This window comes from Tachyglossus aculeatus, chromosome 3, assembly GCF_015852505.1.
Source record: "Tachyglossus aculeatus isolate mTacAcu1 chromosome 3, mTacAcu1.pri, whole genome shotgun sequence".
Lineage (NCBI taxonomy): Eukaryota > Metazoa > Chordata > Mammalia > Monotremata > Tachyglossidae > Tachyglossus > Tachyglossus aculeatus.
In genome coordinates, this window is record NC_052068.1 from 69311019 (window position 1) to 69318727 (window position 7709).

At 47.6% G+C, this 7709-nt stretch overlaps 1 non-coding gene across 1 annotated transcript; it reads left to right on the plus strand.

The window, feature by feature from the left end:
- The first annotated feature begins 3207 nt into the window (after positions 1–3207).
- LOC119926434 lies at positions 3208–3345 on the plus strand. Its single transcript, XR_005450310.1, has one exon. It is a non-coding gene; the product is annotated as a small nucleolar RNA SNORA7 (small nucleolar RNA).
- The last annotated feature ends 4364 nt before the right edge of the window (positions 3346–7709 follow it).

The following is a 7709-nucleotide window of genomic DNA, read 5'->3' on the forward strand; positions in this document are numbered from 1 at the left end:
CACCCAACAGGGGCTGCCAGGAAAGGTGAAACTGTGAATTTCTTATGTGGCCAAGTGTGCACTGGGGAGAGATGGAGGTACTGGTAAAAGGCTGGGTTGGGCACTTACTAGTTAACTCGTGGCTGCTCCTGCTAACACCATCACTGCTGCCCCTGAGTCCATTCACACCCTAAATTTAAAAACCTTCGGAAGCTGCGTTCTTCAGCTGAAAATGGACACTCTTCTGCCTGGGCACAGTGCTATCCTCTCTGGGGCCAATGTGGGGAGATGAAACTCTGTGTGAGGGGAGTGTCAAAGTTTCAAACTTTTATGGAAATAGAGAACTTTTTCCAAGTATTTCCAAACTTGTCCATATCCTCATCTTCTCACAGCATGAAATTGACAATTTCTCTTGGACTCAGGAGGCAAAAAGGATAATTTCACACCGGGGTAGGGAGCGGCTGATTCCAACACTTTCTAACCCTTTGGGGGGCTGTCTTCCAAGCCTGGGGGAGTGCAGTGTGCATTCCTGAGAGTGTGTGCATGTGTGCGTGCACACACACACATACATATACAAGTACAGTGGGCAGTAGGAGCCCACTCAGAAAAGTTACAGGGACTGGAAGGATGCCAATTCCTCATATCGGCTTAGGGGCCAGTGCTACTTCTTCAGTGTAAAGAGCCTGTTAAGAAGAACGAAAGCCAGTTCCCTGAAGGCACCATATTTTCAGGCCCTTGTAGCTGGGAAGACCTATCTATGGGTCCCTGGGTCTTATGCCAGTGTCAGTTTTTCAAGGAAATAGGCTTAGAGCAAAACTGTTGGTCCAGGACTGCATGGGGCAAGTATGATTTCAACCCCTTGAACCTCAGAAAATCTGTTTCTTTCCTAACTCAGCCCAAGCCTTCACAAGTTACTTGCAGCCGGGGAAATGGTTTGTTAGGGGGTCTTCAAGAGCCCCATGGTCACCTATTCCTCATGCTGATGCAGTGCTTGATTCAGTGCCACATATTGGCTTCAGGCTTGGGCCCAGCCCAGTTTCTCTCCCTCCCTCTCTCTAGCTCACAAACACACACACACACACACCTACACACATTCTGTCACTCACCTTTGAACTTCCTCCAAAACTAATAAGTATATTACACAGTGCAGTGGGCTCCTGCTAATTTTGAAGTTATGATTTTGGCAGCAACTTCGGGTTCCTAATGATAGACTTTCTCAGCCCCTGCCCTGCTTGCCTTTCATACAAGGAGCCTCAGTTTCCAGCAGAGAACCGCCTTGGCCAGTTAATATGCAGGGAGCCACAAACCCAGGCTGATTAAGTGGCCTGGCTCTGCCCCCTCTGCCTTTGTTTATTATGCCAGTGTAATGACTCTAACATACAAGGAGGCAGCATGGCCTAGTGGAAAAGGCCCAGGGTTGGAATTTGGCAGTCTTGGGTTTGTATCCCTGCTTTGTCCCTGACCTACTGTGTGATGTTGGGCAAGTCACTTAATCTCTCTGAATCTCAGTTTCCTCATCTGTCAAATGTGGTCAATCTAGATTGTGAGCACAATGCTGTGCCATATCTCCTAGCCTTGTTTCTACCACAGTACTTGATGATGATTTATCTACTCTATTTATTTATTTATTTATTTTATTTGTACATATCTATTTTATTTATTTTATTTTGTTAGTATGTTTGGTGTTGTTCTCTGTCTCCCCCTTTTAGACTGTGAGCCCACTGTTGGGTAGGGACTGTCTCCATGTGTTGCCAATTTGTACTTCCCAAGCGCTTAGTACAGTGCTCTGCACATAGTAAGCGCTCAATAAATACGATTGATGATGATGATGATGATGATGATGATGATGACGATGGTATTTATTAAGCACTTACTATGTGCCATCACTGTTCTAAGCGCCGGGCTGGATACAAACTAATCAGGTTGGACACAGTCCCTGTTCCACATGGGGCTCAAAGTCTTAATCCCCATTTTACAGAGGAGGGAACTGAGGACCAGGGAAGTGAAGTGACTTGCCCAAGGTCACACAGCAGACTAGTGGTGGAGGCGGGATTAGAACCCGTGACCTTCTGACTCTCAGGCCCAGGCTCTACCTGTCAGGTCAAGGGCAGCCCCCACTGTAAGTGCTTAATCAATGCCACTATTATTATGCATTTCTCCACATATTACTTATCTCCAGAACTACTCTCCATCTCCCTGGAAATGATGGAAAGTAAAAAAAAAGATGTGAGTTCCTAAGGAATAATGCCTCTTCCAGCCAATTTCATAATTTGTTTCATTAGCTCTGACTGGATTAAAAAAATCAGACCTTGTAACAGAAATAGAAAAGTGCCTCCATCGGCACTGGTGCGTGCTCAGGCAGTACTCTGTTTAGGCCTCACAGCATTCTGGGACTTGAACAGCTGCTCCATAACCCTGGAGGACTGTTAACCCATGCTGAATCTCTACCTCTTGTTTCTTCCATGTTGAGAGGGAAGGGAAGGACGTGTGAAATTGGAATGAGGTTTCCATCAGATACAATTTGTTTACCATGGCCTTGGGTAAAGGAATGAAGGACCCTCAGTTTCATTCAGTTCCTCGTGAGATTCAGAGAATTGGCCAAGTCACCGTTTGGGCCTCAATTTCCTCATCTTCACAGATTCCTGCTTTCCGAATTCCCTTGGCCCAGGATCCATTTGCGGGGAAAACAACACCCACACCTATCATTTGAAGAGGGATCAGGTTCTGATGTGTGTCGAGCTGGGTGCACCCTAAAGAACATTTTATCCCTGTTAGCTCATTGTAGACAGGGAATGTGTCTACCAATTCTGTTGTATTCTCCCACCTGCTTAGTATGGTGCTTGCGTAGTAAGTGCTCAATATTTAGTTAGTACTGTTGATGATGATGATGATGATGATAATGAGCTCTCATAGTGAATCAGCAAGACTCCTGAAGCCATCCCAAATGCCATCTGCAGGGCTTGACCCTGGGATGCAAAGGAGCTGAAAGTTTGGAAGTAAAAAGCAAAGCTTTCTTCCCCTTAACCCTCACCCCAGCCTTCCAGACCAAGAGAAAAACAGGTACTATTCTTAGAGGCCTAAGTAATTCACCAATCCAAATCATCTGGTGAGATGAAGGATTGTAAAACTGATCTTCTCACCAAGGTTGCTGGGTCACTTCACTGGAGATCTTAAGGTCCTTGGGCAGGGCCAGTCCCCCTGGATTTTTTCCTGTGTGTTAGAGACTATCCCCTCTCAGGGTCACATCTGGAAAGTTTCCAGTGCTCTACCAGTCTCAGCTATGGAAGGGAGAGTCAAGCAGAGGCCTACCCATTCCATTCCTAGCTTGGCCAGTGGCTGGTGAGTGGAAGGCAATCTGCAAGTCAAAACTCACCCATGCCTGGCAGCAGCAGCATTGGAGAGAGTAGAGGGCAGAGACTCAATTTTACTGTACAGAAGGTGACAAAGGTTGGACCATACCCACATCTCTTGCAGCATGGCTCAGTGGAAAGAGCACGGGCTTTGGAGTCAGAGGTCATGGGTTCAAATCCCGGCTCTGCCAATTGTCAGCTGTGTGACTTTGGGCAAGTCACTTAACTTCTCTGGGCCTCCGTTCCCTCATCTGTAAATTGGGGATTAAGACTGTGAGCCCCACGTGGGACAACCTGATCATTTTGTAATTTCCCCAGCGCTTAGAACAGTGCTCTGCACATAGTAAGTGCTTAATAAATGCCATTATTATTATTATTGTTTTGAATTGCCTGGATCACCACCTTTGAGGTATATAGGTATCATGTGCTGTGTACTGTACTGTACTTCCGTATATTTACCAAGAAAACTCTATGGATCCACTACCAGAATGATTGCAGATGGAGAGCGGGGCACTGTGGAAGAGATGTGTCTGTGGTGTCATTGTGGGTTGGAAGCGACTCGACGGCATAAGACAAGTTGTAAAGATTTTCACCTGACCCACAGAGAAGATCAATTGAGAATCACCATTCAAGGCTATCCAATTACAATCCCAGGTATCCATGCAAGGTATGGATGTTGTTTTTCAGGTGGGTAAAGTGAGGCTATGAAAGGCCAAGTCACATCATTTGAGCCTTTTGTTCTGACAGGCAGACTACCTGGGGTGAGAATTAGGATCAGAGTTAGGAATGCGTGTAGACGGGCCATGATGATACAGTCATCTCCCCTAGAAAGACTAGATGAGCAAGCAGGCTGACTTGAGGAATTGGGGAGGGGAAGGGGGGCTGGGAGAGGGTTCACCACAGCCTCCAGAGGGTTCCAAGTGGGTGTTTTTCCCCACAAATCCTGGGCCCCAGCCTCAACCGAAGTGCCAGACTCAGTGAGGTCTGAAGCTGGAAATGTTGTGGAGAGTGGAGAGTTCAGGAGGGAACTCCCCCGGGCACTGAAACGTTTTAAGATCGCACCGAATAAACTGGCAGCCCCGTTGGGGTAGGATTGCCAGTCCTAGTGGAGGTGACCGGTGCTTTATCAGGAATGTGTGACTCAAGGGGGAGCAGGGGAGGGATTGAGGATGGCTTTCGAGGGGCCTCGGAGGAATCACTGCAAAGTGCACCAACTACAGTCAAGACTGATGTCAGTGATCCGGGAGCAATGGACGCCATCCCATCTGCAGCACCAACGGGCAGAGATAGGCTTGGATCAGCAGTGTCCTAGCCAGGGAGGAAGAGATTCTGGGAAAAATTAAACCCGAGCCCCATCTCTCGCCCAGAGAGAGGTTGGCTTTGTCCCTAGGGAGCAATTAGGTTCCCCAGATAGATCTCTAGGCAGAAGGCCACACGAAGCTGGTTGATAAATTTCCTGTCATCTGGTTCGTTCTTTGGTTTTTGTCCTTGATCTCCTTGCCAAGTGGACATGTTATTCATTCTGGCCAGTCCAACAGAAGGCACCTGGTCTTGCTGGAGAGGTGCCATCATGGAGTAGAGGGGAAAGGAGGCAGGAGATAACCCAGAAATGACCAGGGAAGGAGGAGAGTCTCACAGAGCTGGGGAAGAAAGGAGCTGTCCTGCTCCTGAGAGCCTAGAGGAAAGACTAGCTCTGCCCCACAGGGGAAGCCATGAAGTTTGGGCCCTGGGAAGCATGCTCTGGTGAAGGCGGTGGCCCAGTCAAGGATTTGATCACCTCCATCTTGAACTCTGCACTCTGACCATCACTCAGCTGTGATCTTGAGCAAATCGTTTTGCTCCCAATGCCACCAGTTTTTCAGCTTGGCAATGAACAGGGCAGCCTTCCTCCCTGGTCCCCCTTCTCCCTCTTCTGACCCTCCTCAATCAATCAATCAATCAATCCTATTTATTGACCACTTACTCTGTGCAGAGCACTGTACTAAGCACTTGGGAGAGTACAAAATAACAGTTGGTAAACACATTCCCTGGAGGGAACCATTTCAGATACTTCCAATAGGGGAGGGTCTCAGGTGGAGGAATCAGGTTCCCTCAGTGCCACCTACAATAATAATAATAATAATTTTGGTATTTGTTAAGAGCTTACTATGTGCAAAGCACTGTTCTAAGCACTGGGGAGGATACAAGGAGATCAGGTGGTCCCATGTGGGGCTCACAATCTTAATCCCCATTTTACAGATGAGGTAACTGAGGCCCAGAGAAGTGAAGTGACCTGCTCAAAGTCACACAGCTGAAAATCAGTGGAGCAGGGATTTGAACCCATGACCTCTGACTCCAAAGTCCGGGCTCTTTCCACTGAGCCACGCTGCTTCCCCACACAAGGCACACAAGCCACACAACATCGAACAGTGAGGCAGGGTTACCCGCAGTGAGGTCTTTGAGGGGTTCAGCTCACCAGCATTTAGGGGTGTTGTCATCACAATCCACTTTGCTGGAAGGGACCTGGGAAGGGAATGGATGACAGCAACTTTTCCAAGCTGCTGCTCTGGGCCGACCAGACCCGGGATGTGCACGAGCAGAGAGGATTGAGAAGAAGCTTACCAAACCCACTGAAACTCAACCCCAAACTCTAGAACATTTTAACAGACCTCTGGGAGCTGAAGGCAGGGTCTACTTGGCTGAGTCTCTGAGGAAGGAGGAACCCTCTGAGAACAAAAACTTCAGGAAGATCCTAACACTCAGGCACAGAACTGAAAATAGAGCCAGAGGCTGCAGAGACCAAGAGCGGCATGCAATGAAAAACTATCTTCATATATATACAATGCCCACTGGTCCGGCTTTTACGACCAACCCAATCTGCCGGTGTATTTCGATGTCATTGGCTTCAACCAACCTGAATGATGAGCACTTTTTTAGGGTATTTGTTAAATGCCTACTATATGCCAGGCACTGTTCTAAGTTCTGGGGTAGATACAAGCTAACAAGGTTGAACACAGCCCCTGTCCCACATGGGGCTCACAGTCTTAATCCCCATTTTGCAGATGAGGTAACTGAGACCCAGAGAAGTGAAGTGACTTGTCCAAGGTCACATAACAGACAAGTAGCAGTGCCAGGAATAGAACCCAGATCCTTCAGACGCACAGGCCCATGCTCTAACCACTAGACCATGTTGCTTCTTGAAAAAAAAGTTCATGGTTTTTTTTCTAGTCTGTTCCCTTTGTGATTCCCTCACCATGCAGCTACAAGATCAGAATGAAATCATTCAATTAAACAGAAAGCAAAGCAGTCACTGTAAAGAGCTGGTTATTAAAATCATTCTGGAGGACTGTAGCAGTGAGATGAGTTGGCTGGGCTCAGCTGGACCGAGTTGGAGGAAGATGACATGGGCAAGGATTGCCATGGAAACCCCTGGTCCCAAGGCCTGTCAGGTTTGGCCTCCATCCACAGAAGGTGCTGGAGAACGGTCCCTGGGCCGCAAAGGAAGACAATCATCTCCTGGGGTACTGGTCCCCAAACTGTTGTGGTTTAAGTTATTTTGCTTGCTGCCATGAGGGTAGCAGGACCTTGTGATTATAAAGGCCTTGAACTTCAGCAAAACCTGAAGTTCTCAGAATCTGGACCAGGGGCCATCCCTGAGAATGAAATGAAGTTGATTGGGTGTTGGAGTCCAGTGGGGAATATTAGTCCACAAATGGCCATTCTTGGGCGGGGGGGTGTCAAGGTTACAGCCCACCCCAATGGAACAGGAGTGATGAACTTAGTTCCTTACCCTACCCCCAGCAATTCCACTCATTTTTTATGAAGTGACAATCCATTATGACCACATCAACATGAGAAAGAAGGAGTCCATCCATGCTTGGCACTTGGGTTTTTTCCCTCATCCAGTATTGAACAATCCTTTCCCCTGGGGCTCTGGTAGGCAAAGAACACTTTTAGGATGGTGATAATAATAATAATGATAATCATGGTGCTTGTTAAGCTCTTACTTTGTGCCAAGCACTGTCCTTAGCACTGGAGTAAATACAATGTAGTCAATCCCTGTCCCACATAGGGCTGGGGTAGATACATGTTAATCAGACTGGACACAGTGTTTGTCCTACATAAGGCTCACAGTAGCAGGGAGTAAAATTTAATCCCCATTTTACAGATGAGGTAACGAGGCCCAGAGAAGTTAAGTGACTTGCCCAAGGTCACATAGCGACATGTGGTTGGGCCTGGATTAGGACACTTGACCTTCTGACTCCCAGGACTGGGCTCGAGTTTGATTAAGATGGATAGTGGTGGAAAGTAGACTGCTGAGGACTTAGTGGCATACAGTCAAAAAGCCCAGAGTTCATGCCCCACTGCTGTCTGGTGGTGAATAACTGTGGTATGGAGATG